The sequence below is a fragment of the Fukomys damarensis genome, unplaced genomic scaffold (genome assembly GCF_012274545.1).
Source record: "Fukomys damarensis isolate Sample0158 unplaced genomic scaffold, DMR_v1.0_HiC HiC_scaffold_1, whole genome shotgun sequence".
NCBI lineage: Eukaryota > Metazoa > Chordata > Mammalia > Rodentia > Bathyergidae > Fukomys > Fukomys damarensis.
In genome coordinates this window covers 31,276,309-31,292,577 of record NW_022900913.1, presented here as the reverse complement: position 1 = coordinate 31,292,577, position 16,269 = coordinate 31,276,309, and positions in this window count along the sequence as shown.

The window sequence follows — 16,269 nt, the reverse complement described above, 5'->3', positions numbered from 1 at the left end:
GGGATTGCGTTGAATCTGTATAACAGACATGAGAGGGTGGCCATTTTGATAATGTTGGTTCTGCTTGTCCAGGAATAGAGGTATCTTTCATCAGGCAGAGGATTAATATTCAGAATCTATAAAGAACTTTTAAAAAGCCTAAAATAAAAAACCCACTCAAGAAATGGACAAGTGAAATGAAGACACTTCTCAGAAGTATAAATGGACAACAAGTATATGAAAAAATTCTCAACATCTCTGGCCATTAGAAAAATGCAAATGAATGCTATGATTTCAGTTTATACCAGAAAGAATGGGTATTGTCTAGAGACAATATTGGTATGGCTACAGTGAGAAAGGAACTCTCCTACATTGTTGGTAGGAATGTGAGCTAGTGAAACCATTATAGAAATCATTATGGAGATTTCTAAAAGAATTAAAATTAGGAATTCTATGTGACCCAGCTATTCCTCTTGTAGGTATCTTCTCCAGAGAGCTTAATCATCACACTACAGTGATACAAGCACACCCATGTTTATAGCAGCACAATTCATGATAGGCAAATTCTGGAACCAGCCTGTATGCCCACCAGCAAATGAATGGATTTAAAAAAATGATATCTACATATAATAGAATACTGCTTGGCTACAAAGAAGGATAAATTCAAGACATTTGTAGGAAAATAGAGGCATCTGAAAAACATAATGTTGAGTGAGATAAATCAAACACCCCAATGTAAACACTGGATGGAATCTCTTATTTGAGTAAGGCAAAGTACAAAAAAAAGAGCAAAACAAAGGATGGATAAAAGGAATCAAGAGGATAGATCTGTCGTGAATGGAAAGAGGTCTGGGAGAGAGGGGAGTGGAGAGAGGAGAGGAAAAGGGCAAAAAAGTAGAATTGAGATTTGCCATGTACAGGAACCTAACAACTTCATTAAACATTACCATTATATATCATATACATGAACTAAGAATTATAACAGTAATGAAAATGGGAAAGGGTATTTAGAAGTTTCCGCAGGGAGAGGGCTGGGAAGGTAAAAAGGAATAAAAAAGGAAACAAGGCATAATATGCACAAAGACTCACTCACCAAGATGAATGAAAACTTCATGTACTACAGACATATGCTAATAAAATATATGTAAATGTTCCTACTTGCAACAATATGGATGGGCCTGTGGGTCATTTAGATAGGTGAAACAAAGAAGACGCAGAAAAATATGATATGAACTTCTTTAAATAGAGAATCAAAAAAAAAATCAAACTCAGTAAAATCACGTCACAGTTACAAGGAGAGGTGGGCAATGGGAAAGGTTGATAAAATGGTACTAAACTTTCAGTTGCAAGACCAAAATGAACTGGAGACTTAATGTACAGTATTTATGAGTTATGGATATGTTTATTAGCTTCATTGTGGAAATTGATTTGCAGTATGTACATATTATCAAAACAGTTTGTTGTAAACCTTAAATATGTATAATCTCTATTTGTCAAGTATACTCAAATAAAGTGGAAAGAAAAAAACAACAACAACTCTTGGCAATAGTATGTTTCAAAAATGCTTTGAGCATTCTCCATTCTAGACTGTGTGCTCCTGCCTACACTGAGCACTTCTGTTTGTAAATAAAATGGAAGATGTGTCATGAGTATGGTATGTCATACCATGATCGTTGACCATTATTCACTTACAGATGTAAGAGGAATGAATGTTAGGAGACATAGGGAATTTTTAGTCTCAGGAATAAACATATTATTCCCTAGGCTCCCTGAATATAGTAAAGTAATGTTAGATAAAATATGAGAGATGTCATTGGTAAGATTTAAGTTTCCTTTTTTTATTTTATTTAAATAGTGGGCTCTCTCTTTGCTGTTGAGTTTACAGCACTTAGATCATTAGCTATAATAGAATTCTAAGGATACTTCTTGAATAAATGAAGTCTAGCTTTCATGACAGCCCAAACAAGTTACTGTCATTCGAGATACTTCTGACTATAAAGGAAAGAATGCAGTTGATAAACTCAAATTAATTATGGATCAATCATTTTGGATGTGATACTGGGATATGAATAGAAAAATCCTTTCTTGTGGTTTCTTTTGTTGATATCTAGGTAGGCAGAAGATGGTATGCAGAGTGGGATGTGGGCCAGAGATGAGAAAAATTCAACTCTTACACATAAAAGGAGCAAAAACTTAACTCAGTAAGGCTCAGAAATAGAATCCCTAATGGAATTGGGAAACATGGGCCCACAGAGTATTAATACTGGCAAAAGAAGAAATATTAGGGACACTATGTCTGAGATGAGGCACTTGTAAATAAGGAATTCCCAGGCACAAAAGATCTGGAGAGGAACACATATAGAGTACTAAGAGTCTCCAAAAAATTTTTAAATACCAAAATTATTCTATTTTCTCTATGAGCTCTCCAATATGAAATTTAAAATATCAACATAAAATACAAAGCAGTAAGAAGGTAAGAAGTTAATCTCTTGTTTTATGTCTTTCAGGCAGGACGTGGCCTATTTGGTAAAGGGAATTCTCTTTGAAATCAAATCCTGGCTCAGTTGATTACTTGATCTCTTGGAAACATATCTAAATCACAAACAACTCCATTAGTTAAGTTTGGCATTTTACAGTTTCACTCTCCAGCAATTTCAGTTTTTGTGGTTAACTGTACTCCAAAAATATTAAGTGGAAATTTTCAGAAATAACCAATTTATAAGTCTCTGAGTACTGTGTTAAAATCTTGCATTATTCTGCTGGGTCTTGCCAGTGAGCTATCCCATTGCTCAGTGTACTGATACTGTATAATATATGGGTTATCGACCCAGTAGTCATTTAGTAGAAGTCTCTATTAGCAGGTCAGCTATGAGATTATTGCAGTGCTTGTGTTCAAGTAGCATTTAGAGAGGAGCCTAATTATTATGCTATGATGGCTTTGTCATTTAACTTACTTCTCTCATACAGGCATTGTATTATCTCATCACCAAAAGAAGGATAAGTATCATAAATAATGTGTTTTGAAGAAAGAGTAAACATGTTCATGTAACTTTTATTACAATCTATTATTACATGTACCCTTTCTTATTATTGTGGTTGCTAAAATTTAATTTGTAATTTAAACTTTTTCACATATATATATACATATATATATGAAAAAAATGTGTGTATATATATGAAACACTGCATTTTTCTGTTCTACCTTCAAACTGAACACTATTGTCAAAGCATAACAGTTTAAAATTAAACTTCTACCCCTTTGGAAATGTTTGCTATTATAAACATGTAATAGAAAACAACAACAAAAAATATAACTTTTTATTTTGGTGTTTTTCGTTTTTTGTTTTTTTTTTTTTGGTACCAGGGATTGAACTTGGGTCCTTGCGCTTTCAAGGCAGGCCACCGAACCATTGAGCTAAATCCCCGGCCCTATTTTGGTGTTTTTCTATCTCTACTATAAAAATACTTGGACATTTCATTAGTCCTACTACCCAAAGATGCTTTTTTAGGGAAAGTTGCAGCTGTCACAGTGACCCTCTCTCTGAGGAAGATTAAGATATATGGTGGGGAACTGGAAAAAAATAAGAACAAATATATATCATGTACAGATACAAATTCCTCATAATGAATGTGATCATACTGAATTCCTAAAATGCATCAATAAACTCAATAAATATTTTTAAAAAGATATATGGAGTACGTGCCAGGTTTAGAAGCACCTTGGTAGAGTTTTAGATCTCACAGAACATGTTGCTAGGACACTAACATCCCATTTTGGGGAAGAACTGAAGTTTGCACACATAGACATTTTTTTGCCAACCTATTTTGTTTTGCAAATATTTGAAGCTTTTTGTCCCAAACAAATGAAAGCATGGAAAGAAATAGTGTCAAGAAGAAAACATATACCATCTCTATTCACTTGATTAAAGGAATATTCATGCCCTTCATATTCTAGTATATATATAAAATTGTCTTGGAACCTAAATGCCATGCCTTGAGTGTCACCTCTCTTTGCACATTGTAACAGGATCCAATGTATTTCATGAAACCTCAGAGAGTAGACATGCACGTAATGCAAAAAAGAAAAAAAAAATTGGACCATCAGAGCACCTACATAAACAGATGTTCCTGATTTTGAATTATCATTCAGTTTGCTGGTATCACAACACTATTTTTTCATCTGGATCTATGTGCAAATCACAGAGGTGTCAGCACTTTGTTGATATTCTGGTGGTAGATGAACTGCAAGTATGTGGCATCTGGTTAGCTTTGAGAGAAGCTAGAAGCTACACTTCTCATTAAGTGGAGGTGACTTGGCTTGCTATGGTTGTCAGGCATATTTAAAGCTATTTTACCCTCATAACAAATGCCAGATGCCAGGGTAGATTCATAAACATGAGCCAAGTTGAATTTGAAAATATTAATGTGCTACATTGGAAACTTTTTGTTCTACTCATTTCATTTTCCAAAGTTTCACACATACAGCTAAAGTAATGAATTCCTGAGGCTCTAGTGTTAAAACAGTGTAATTAGGGTTGGGGAGTAGAAATAAACTTACTCCATGCAAGTCCAAAAGGCCAGAGTACCAAGAAGAACACTCCTTTATCATTAAGCAAAAACCTTTCAGATCCTAAAGGACTGTTTCAACTAAAAAAGAGAATTTAACTCCTGCTTTTGTTGGTGACAAGGAAAAATGGGATTGAATTTACAAGGAGTGAGTTGGAGCCTGTTCTTTTTTGCAAGTGAAATGAGCACTCCAATTGCCTGGTTTTGGTGTTATCACATGAAAAACGATGACGGCAATTATGTATTATTCATATGTAGCAATTAGCTCTTACCTCATATGGAGATTTTTAAGGATTAAATTTATGAGATAAAACTGTGAAAGCTTTATTACCTTGAAAATATAGCTGGCAAATTTTAGAGAAGTATTTGTATTCTCTACAAGTAAATTCATTTCTAATTTATATGGAAATAAATCAGTATTTGTAAATAAAATTCTTTGAAAAATGATACACCACTTATTCCAGATATGGTATAGTATCTGAAAATATAATTTAAGCTAGAATTATATTCTGATTTTTATTGTGTGCTTCAGTGACTTTGAGAAGTCATTTAGTTGTTATGTAGCTCAATGTCAATATCCATAAAAAGGGGGTATGATTTGAAGTTAAAAATATTGCTTGTAAAATATTTAGTACTGTCTCTTGCTTATAGAGAGGAGACTATAAATGCTAGGTATTAAAGCTGGTTACTATTAGAAGTCCTACGGGGAACTGAACTATAGAAAATTCTAGTCAATTTAATTCAAACCACAAAGCTAATGGTAAGACCAAGAATTGAGCCCAAGTGGTCTGAGTTATAGTTACTTTAAAAAAAATTCATGTGTTGCACTGCTGAGCTACTCTGATATTACAATATCATTGTAAGTACATGTTTAGAAATGCATTTAATAGGAACTCAATATTTCAAATTCTGGTCAATAAGAATATTGTACAACTTCTATTTGGAATATCATTAGATACACTTTCCAAGTATATAAAAATTCAATAAGACATATACTAAACGTGCTGGTTTTGGTGTATAAGATAAAAAGAATTAACAAGGGCCTGGGGATTTAGCCCAGTGGTTCTGTCACATGCCTAGTAAGAGGAAGGATCCAAGTGTGATCCCCGGCACCAAAAAAACAAAAAAAAATTAACAAGTACCCAAATTTAATGTTTATTTATTTATTTTCCTCTATTGTGCTTACTAGTGTTTTTTAAAATGAGTGAGGCAAACAGGCACGGTGGTACACACCTGTAATTCCAGCACCTGGGCATCTGAGGTAGGAGGATGGTTTGAGTAGCATTGCCATGCCTTTTTGCCATTTTGTTTTCAGTCCTGCTTAATGTTTCCTTATTATTTTAGTTACAAATAATAATTGTAACTGACGCTAGGAAAGTACTCAAGTTTTGATGTTATAATGTCAGAGAACTTTAAGTTGGATTTCATGAAGAAATGATGGAGCGATTAAAACATATGCCTTTCATGTGCTCTCATGTTTTCATTATTGCTTAACAAAATAACAACGTGCATTTATTTTTCTCTCCAAAACATCTAGCTATGATTCATTTTTCCAACTTGGGAATTTTCAAAATTGAACCACTTTTAAACAACACATATCAAGTTCTTATTTGGTTATTTCTTTGGTAGACTAAAGTTATAATCCTTGCTATAAATATAAAGTAAGTTGCAACTTTGATGCGATACTTGACTTTTGAATAAATGTCATAAACAAATACAGTGACAGAATTATGTATGAATTTCTAAAGTTATATTTAGTAAAAGGTTTCCACCAACTATTTTAGTAACTTTAGCACACTATGGTTTCAGTTAAAAGTGGAAAATGTACTCAGTTCATCAGGATTCCCAAGATTTAAAACAGTAAATCAAGAAAACAGAATAATAAAAATAAAATAATAGGCATAAGATGAAAGTCAACAAGAAAATGAGAAGTGCTTCTATACAATGTCTTATATTGAATTGTTCAAAATTTAGGTATTAAAATAAGCCAACTGATACAGTAATTTTTTTCTGTATCTGTATTTGTTTGCCACTGCACAGTAGCAGAGGGAAATGTTTGAAGACACTTAAAACACACTCAGTACCGAAAAGTATAAATTTAGTGGAATTGCTAAGTGAATATCTATCTGAACCAGACAGAGATGGATTCAAATCTTGGCTCCATCTCTTACTGACCAAATTTCTGAAAGGAAATTTCAATCTGATTTTCAATTTTCTTCAGTATAATGTGGAGATAATAATGTTCCTTTTCTGAGATGGTTTTAAGAAATTAATGAAATTTATATAATACCCTGTTTTAATGACTATAGAAGATTTTAATACTGTGGAATGATCTCTGCTCATTTCTCTCATTCCCATTAGAAAATAAACTCCATACACATGGAGACTGCATCTGTTCTGTTTGCGTTTCTTAAAAGACTGTTTGGCACATAGTGTTTCACAAATATTCAATCAATGGATAAACTTTAAATAGAACAAAAAGGATTTTTATTATTTCCTGTAGCAATGAAAATGACTAAATGTGTTTAAATGCATGAAAAGGTAGAGTAGTGAGAGTGAAATAAAATATGAAGGAATACAACACTAATAACAGTATGTTAAATAGATACATGGGAGATGGAATGACTGTCAAACTAGACAAAGAAGTAATTGCTTAGATCAGATTTCATACAACTTCAGAACAATTAAAGTAAGTTTCAGTGATCCTCAACCCCAAATTTGCAACCCCACATTAAAATGCAGGCTTTCTGCTCTTTACAAATTATAAGATCTTATCTTTCCTAAAAATAAATACTCCATGAGTTAAACCCCTAATCCTTCCTTAATTGGAGAGTGAAATATTTGCATGGGATGGTCACGACCTGTGCTGAGTAGAAGTTAATATAGATTCACCAATCTTCTAACTTTTGAGGAAAGATAGAACTGCTTATATGACATTCTCTGTGCGTGTTGTTATCTCACTTTTAAAACCTCCACATCTAATCTGTCACAGGCTGGCCCTTACTTGGTTTGACTTATGTGATCAAAGCAAAGAGGGCCGTTTCTCATCTTGTTCATGCTCAGAGTTAAGAATGAAGTGCCCTGAAGATTTCAATATGAGCTTTAGATTTTGCCAACAGGTCACCATGACAGATGTGCACTGACACTCAATGACTGATCTTCCTTTTTTTTTCCAAATTTGCCTGAATGGAGAACGAACTGATGCTCCCCATAACCACATGGACCACACTTTTTTTTTTTTTTTTGGTTGTTGTTTTTTTGGTACCAGGGATTGAACTCAGGTCCTTGTGTTTGCCAGGCAGGCGACAGAACCACTGAGCTAAATCTCTGGCTGGACTTCATTCTTTTGGAAAATACCTTCCTTCACAGAATTTAAGTTCATTTCATGCTTTGTGTCTCTACCAAGAGCTTAAAAAGTCTACATTTCACGCTTTTGCCTTATTTCTTGCTAAACATTCCTTGTTGTGCTGAAATAAATAAAAGCTATTTTTTTCCACCTCTAAGATCACTTAATGAAATCTCCACCACAGAAATCATCCCACCTAATGGGAATCTCCTATCCATTGTCATTATTACTTTTTGTTTTGCTTATCATTAGTACTTTGTATCCTCATAGCCCTCTCCCTCCTAGTTTAGAATTAATGGAAAAGCTCCAGAATTTATCTCAAGTTATCTTTGCACCCTTGCCTTTGCACATATTTTAGAAATGTCAATTCTAGTTAAACCCAGGAGCCATGAGCTCTACACCCATTCCTGAATAGCTGATATTTTTAGAAATGATTTTACTACCACCCTGAGCAGCTCCATTTTAAAAATATGACCTCAAGCGTCAGCAAGCTATTTAGCAACATCTGAAAAAGCCACTAAATTTATATTTCCTTTCTCCCACCTACCTAGGTCATCATTTCACCCTTTCCAATCTTTTTCCTATCTCATTATCTCCTCTCTCCTCATTTCCAGCTGGTTATCTCAGCTAACAGCTGCCATTCTGGCACAGATGCAAACTACTCATCTCCCTTTTACAAAATCTATAAGCTCCCCTCTGTGCTGCCTGTGTGCTGTCCATATTTATAATGGACAGAGGGACCTGCTTCTCATAAAGATCCCCAGTCCATTTAGCATCTAGATCCTAACCCCTTCAACCTACTTAATGACTTTGATTTTTGTTACTGCCTTGCCTCCATACCTACTCTTAATCTCTTCTGTATGTCCAATTTATCCTCTCTGCACAATAAGATCCAGGGCGAACTCTGCTGATAATTACCTTTCCCTTATTCTTGTAGTGTCTCTGTCTAAAGACACATTCTATGTAACCCTTAGCAGCAAACTTCTTGAAAGAGCTGTCTTCAGAAAGTTCTGTACTTTGTACCTTCCAGTCTTCTATTCATGGCTCCAATCTGAAAATGAAATGGGTGAATGAAAAGTATAAATTTTAAACCTTAATAAATGTTATAGGTCTACCTTTTTTTTTTTTTTTTTTGTACTGGGGATTGAACTCGGGCCCTTGCGCTTGTGAGGCAGACAGCAGAACCACTGAGCTAAATCCCCAGGCAGGTCTACCTTCTATAAAGATGATACTAAAGCATATTATCACACAAAAACATTGTCATCATAGCTCTTGAGAAGCTTAATGAAATAAAAACTATTCTCTCAGAGTGTGGCAAAAACTGTGTGATCATATATTGCACTTAAAATGAATTTTAATCAGAATTGAATTAAAATTAGGAAGGATTTATTTTACAATGCCTTGATTTACATGAAATTTTATTCTTTTATACTTGGGGGAAAAACACAGTAAATGTGCTGAATATGTCTTAATTTTTCTATTCATTCCTGAAAATGACTGCCCAAACTTAAGAAAGAATGTTTACATATATTCAGTCCATATCTATCTTCATTATTCAGAATAAAATTGAATTTATGGATTTAGAAATGTTATAAATTATTTTCTCCAGCAAGAATAACTCATTCTCCAAATAAAGTGTGAATGTTGAAGAATTTATTATTTTTTAAATTTTTTTCCTTCAAAAAGCTAAAATATTTAAAAAATCCAAAATGTTTACCAAATTTTCATTTTATTTCAATATGTTTAAACACATAATTAATAATGTTTTTGGTTAACCTGCAGATTACATAGGCCTGTTTAATGTGTTGACTGAATTTTCAATAACCCTGAAAGACATTAAAGCAATAATAAATGAAGCTTGGTTTAATCACTTAACGAACTGATATTGGTATCAATGGAGCTTTAGTCCCTTTTTAAAATCTAATAAATTTGACAGTGTTCTTGGTCAAATAGTTGAGCATGACAACAACAACAACAAAAACTTAAAATCAAGTTAAACATCACAGTTCTTCAGTCTTTATAAGTAAAAAGACCTATGCAAAACTCCATCCATGGAAGATGATTAATGAATATTAATATTTGTGTCTTGCTAATTTATAATTTTAAATGTCTCTTTTGGGACTCATTGCCTATTTCATTTTCTATTGGTGGAGCATATTAAAATGCCAAAGGGCTCTCAGAAGGACATATATTCAAGTTCACAGAGCAATGGCAGGGAATGACAGGAAGGGTTTTCAGAAGGTTTTCCTAGTGGAAGCAATTGGTCCCAAACCTGTGCTGACAGGTACTCTGGTGAAAGTTTTACAGCTCTGAAGATGACAAATGCACAAGACTTGGAGAAATAGTTTAAAAATTTAAAAAAACCTAACTTTCAATGAGATCATAAAGCCACTATAAAGGCTTTAGACTTGTCTGCTTTGGAAAATAGTTTTCATCTATTAAACAAAAGTTGAAGATGTGTATCATTTCCTGTTACTCCAAGATCCTGTCCCTAAGGACACACCCACAACTGTGTACTTGCTTTAGTCTATGAGGACAAGCATTCTATGGTAGAACTGCTCAAATATTAAAATGAGTTGAAATTTAACAAGTCAACAAAGAGTTGAAAAAATAAATGATTCATAAAATTTTGATTCAGTATAATCAGTTATAACATCAGAAATGTTATGCTATAATGAAATTGATTGCAATGTAGTTACATGCAACATGAGTATCAGCAGCACAAAAAACAAAAGTGTTAAATGTACAAGATTACACAGAACATAGTTCCATTTATATGCATAATAAAAATGCACAAACCAAGAAGTGTTTCATTTAGGGACATAAATGTACATGGCAAAATTAACAAAAGCAAGAAGAACATGAACACAAAATTCAGAAGAGTAGAATGGAGAAAAAGAGGGAAACAAAACTGGGAGTGGTAGATACACAGATACTTATTGTATTTTTACTTTATAACTTGCCTATAAACACACATATTGCTTTCTGATTAGTATTTAACAAAAATAAGTTTATAGAAACCAAAATAAACATTTTAGAAAATAACCATAGGCACAAGATATTCTTTTACATGAACATCTTGGGTCAGTAAGTTTGTTGCTTTATTTAGGATTTGGAAATCAACTAACTCATAAAGGAAATGGGATGCATCCTAAAATTCTGATGTCTCATGCAAATAATATCTAACCAGGCTTTATGGTGCCTAGAACTGGAATACAACACATTAGGGAAAAGGGAAGTTTGTGTTAGTCAGCTGTTTGTCACCGTGACAAAATGCCTCAGCAAAACAACTTAAAGGAGGAATGCTTTATTTTGGTTACAGCATCAGGGGTTTCAGCACATGGCACATGACTCGTTATTGATGAGCCTGTGGCACTGCAGAAATGTCATGGCAGAAGGGCATGGAAGAGCAGAGCTGCTCACCTTGTGGTTGCAGAAACAGAGAGCCAGGGAGCCAGAAAGCCCTTCATGGTACACTGTGTCTGATTTTGTTCTCTCCAGACCCCATCCTATCGCACGATGCTGCCCACTTCCAGGGCAGTAGCCCTCTTTACCTTGGGGTCCTGAAGGTCATTTGCCACTGGAAGCATCCTCGCAGAGACATTAGGATGTGCATTTCACTGGTTTCCTGAGTGTTTCTCCATCCAATCAAGCTGACAATCAAAATAACAATCACTCTTCTTTCTTATTCTACCCTCTCCCTTCCTCTCACATACACTGCATGCACTGTTGGTTTGGCTTTTCCAGTAGCCCCTCTGCAGACCACCTTCCTCTGTTTCTTTGCATTTTTTTTCAGTGCATTGACTCCAACCTCATCATTGCTTGCTTCTTCTCAATTCTTTCTGCTCCAGCTGTCCACAATCTGCTTCTCAGTATAATTATCAGGCAAAAGTATTTGCTCAACCACTACATAACTATCATTTTGGTGATTGTGACTAACACTGAGTCAGTTGTCCCCTTCAACCAGTTAGCTAGGACCCAAATGAAGTGGGTGGCAGTGTGTCCACACCACAAAGACAAGATCTGGCGAGGCACTCTGGGAACAGAGCAACACATAGGACAGGTACCTCAGAACTAATCTAATATACGGGACCCACATTTATGTTCCAGTGCATGTTACGCACATTTCTACATTTGGGGCTTGTGGTACTTCCACCCCAAACTAAATATTCTCAAGGATGAACGAACATTTTCCTAATGAATGTTGTGTTCTCCTGCTTGCCTGTATTTCCAGTCAGTAGGATGACAATCTGCTGCTCCAGAAATGTCAGCTTGAGGTCAGGAATTGGTCCTCCAACAGATAACAAGTTCCCTAAGACTACTGTATTTTTCAAAAATTCTCCCATGACAAATGTTTTCTCCACAATATTAACCTCTGCTTTACTCTTCCTTAACACAAGTGGAGAATAGGATGTAATCTCTAAATTCTATGATGCGTTTCTCTTTTCTGTGGGCCAACTAGTTCAAGTCAGTGGTGGGACCAACTGTCTGTCCTCTTAACCATATGCACTGCAAGAAAACAAAAGGTTAAATTGAAAGGGTATACATGGATAAGAAGATAACCACTTTCAAATCTAGAAAAGCAACTCAACATGGGTGGATTATTTTTGGAGGGGGAAACCGGTTATTGAACTTGGGTCCTTGTGCTTGCGATCAACATGGGTGGATTAGCTCACCTTCTGCCCTGTACATGTCTGAATGGTCTCAGATCCCATTCTCCCTTCTGGACTTTGCTGGAGTCCTTATAGACCACAGGAACCTAGTAAGGGCTATGCTCTCTAGTAAGGTCCAGGTTCACACTCCACCTCTTCAGCAACCCAGCCCTGACCACAGTGTCTCCAAGGGCACAGCCCAGGTTCAGGCAGGTGAACTCTGACCTTTTCTAATTGGTATATTCTTCCTTTCTGCTTCTTTAGCTCCTTCCACACCACCTATTTCTGCTTGTTCTTCTTGTTGTTCTAAAATATGGGTAGCTAATTCTCTGTGATAAATTCAGTTTTAAAAATCCTCGCTGTGGGTTTTGCTTGATTTACTAAACCTAGAGTCAGACGTTGCCAGTATCTCTTCCTATTCCGGTTAGGAGGAGCTTTTGCATCACTACTTTGCTCCAAGTCCAGAAAGGAAGTCATCTCTCTGCAACTGAGAATAGAGAGCAAGCCTAGAAATCCGCGAGTGCTTGTGGGATGTGGTCTTCTCAGTGTACCTTGCTGTCTAAATACCCTGAATTTCTAGGAAACAAACTTCTGAAGAGTAGATATGTCTATTGCAAAAGAAACTGCACTCAAATTTTGGAAATAGAGTTAGTGTTGATTCTTAGAGTATCAGGCTGAACATTCAAATATTTAAATAGAATATCTTTCACAGAATGGTTCTTTTCAATTCCATGAAATGTGGTCTTTTAGGAGAATGATGACTGAAGTGAGTAGAGGGCTTTTAATTCTTCCTAATTTTGATCTTCATACTGGAAAATATTACTTTATGAATTTGAAACTTTGGGTATTACGCAAACAATACTTGCAAATGTGATCTTAGGAAATGTACCACTTCAAGACAAGAATTAATTTGTAAATGTCCTTTTAAAGGCTCTGACAAGCAGGCATGAAATTTATAAATGATCATCACTATTTTGAATAATCCATTCCAGGGCTGTGTTTCAGATTATTTTATAAATATGATTCCACTTATTTTGGTAAGCACCAAATCCCTTCCTAATGCATATACCTGGGTTTTGCTTACACAAAATCAAGCCAAATTTTATAACCAATACTTACAAGTGACTTATTTTGTCTCTTTCCATTCCTTCAAAATTTGAATGTATTTTTCTAGTTTAGCTGGACAAATAGAAAGATGGGAATCCATAACAAAGTTCTATTGGTAAATAAGTGTGGGGAAAATATAAAAAACATGGTAGTTATGGGTACTAGTTCATTCTTTTCACAGAGCCATCCAAAAAATAGTGTGCATGAGGGCATATCTCCAAAAGGATGTACTTGTAGAGTCATTCTGAAATTCTGTCCAAGCTTGTGAAACTTCTTAAAGATGGAGGATGCCTGAACAAAAATATTTCTGAATTCTCAAATATTATAAATGAAAGAAAAATTTAACTCATAAAAAGCAGAACTGCAATAGTAGTGACACAAATGTGAGGAACAATGCACGAAACTTGCCTAACTTAAACAAGTGCAAGACGCTTTAGGGCTCATAGACGCCAGGTGGCAAGTAGGCTCTCATTAAATCTTGCTTCACGATAAATAAGTTCATAATAGCTACTGGGCTCATTGAAACAGATTGCCTTTGAAACTTCAGGTAAAAACCAAGAAGCCAAATACTGAGAGGAAATATTGCGATCTCTTGGAACAGTAAGAGGCTTTCACAGATTAGGTTTTGCATGTAGGCTAAATAGTTTATAACAAAAACTTCACACATCTGCTATCGTTCCCCACCTCCTTCCCCTACTACACCTTCATCTGTGCCAGTAATGTAATTCTTTTTTTTTTCTTTTATCTCTATTTATTTATTTATTTATTTGATACTGGTGATTGATCTCAGAACCTTGCACTTGCTAGGCAGGCACAGTGCCACTGAGCTAAATCCCTAAATATAATTCTTGTGAGAGTTATCTGGGGAAGATTTCACAGAGCAAATTGTACTTGAACCGGGTCTAAAATGACATGGACAACTTGATATGTGACAAAGGGAGGCAAACTGAACAGTAGATATATAATGGGGAAATGCCTTAATGCGAAAATTCTTTTATGAAAAAGTGATATGATTGATAGTGAAACACAGGAAAAGCTGAAACAGGCAGATAAAGAGGATTATAAAAGTTTATGTTCTCATTTGAAGGTGGGGAATAGATTTGAGGATAAATATACCAAGCAAGGATTCCTTCAAGGATAACTTAGCTGTTGAGGAATGACAGAATTCTGGTGGTCACTTCAGTTATCAGTTTTTAATATGAAGAACAAAAACAATATCTTTTGTACTGGCTCCAAATCTTGAAGAAAGTATTCCTGATGTTACTCTTTCAGAGTCACTCATATCTGCATTCTTTCTGAAGCAATAACCATAAAATAATGTAACAGATGAACATAGAAGGATAAGCCAAGGGTCAAGGGTTGGAGAACCAAAATGTTATTTGTCATCAAGTAACTTGCCCAACTACATCTTCTGAAGATTCTCAGCACTTCATCAAAAGACTATCAAAATTTGTACACTTATCAAAATTCAAAATAAGGAAATAACATCTAAAACAAGTCTTCTTTTACCTTTAAGAACAATATCCAGGTGCATGTCTTGATGCATGTTTTCCTGAAGATGGGAATACTTTTATTTTACTCTCTTGTCAACAGTTATTTTTTTCTGAATGGAAATGCAATTTACTTTTTGTTTACAGTGAACTTTAAGGGGTGTGGAAACATGAGGTGAAATCCTCTCAATTCTTAACTGTATATAGGTCAGAAAAGAAGAAACTGAATTAGGTAAGCTTTTTATTAAATCAAAATCTGAATGTTCCTGCTTTTTTTTTTTGGTATCGGGGATCGAACTCGGGTCCTTGCCCTTGCAAGGCAGGCCACCGAACTGCTGAGCTAAATCCCTGGCCCTGTTCCTGCATTTTTAACTTCCTGCATAATATGAGATTTTAAAAACCTCACTTCAACACCTAGTTTAGTAGTTGATTTAAGCTTAGGAGAAATAATATTGTCAGTCTTGATGTATTTTACTTCCTTTCCACTTGAGTAGAAATCAACACAAATCATTTCCTTTCCATGGGAAGAGCCAAGATAGCTTTCTCCCTTGTAAATGAATAGAAAGAACTCTAACATTGCTCTACTAGATCAAGCACAATGTTTGTCACCAAAATTAACCATTAATTATAATTGCAGTTACTAAACCAATTAGCCTGGTAGACATCTAAATAGACAAAAGACAAATGGAATAAAAGGCAGCATAATCATCCCTTTCTTCCTTTTTTAAAGTAAAATACAACCTGTTAAAAACCGTCAATATAAATTCATTTTACTGGAAGAAAACCACTTTATTGCAGCATAAATCTATTTTTTGTTTTCAAAAGGATATTTGTATTTCATTCAACACACATTTATAATATAACTTACCCATTTTTTTTATTTGTTATTGTTTTTTTTTTCATTGAATTTACTGGTACATTTTAGATACCAGTACACTTTATGATCATATTCACCATCAGGAATTTGTGCCTTTACACTAAGTATCTTGGTTCTTATTTTTTCCCATCCCCCTGCCCTCCCTTCCACCCCTCCACTCTTCCATTTTTTTCTTTTGTTTCTGCTTTTTTCTTCTTTTCTCATATTTTTTCTTACCCTTTTTTCCTTTCCCCTACCTACCCCTTTCTACTT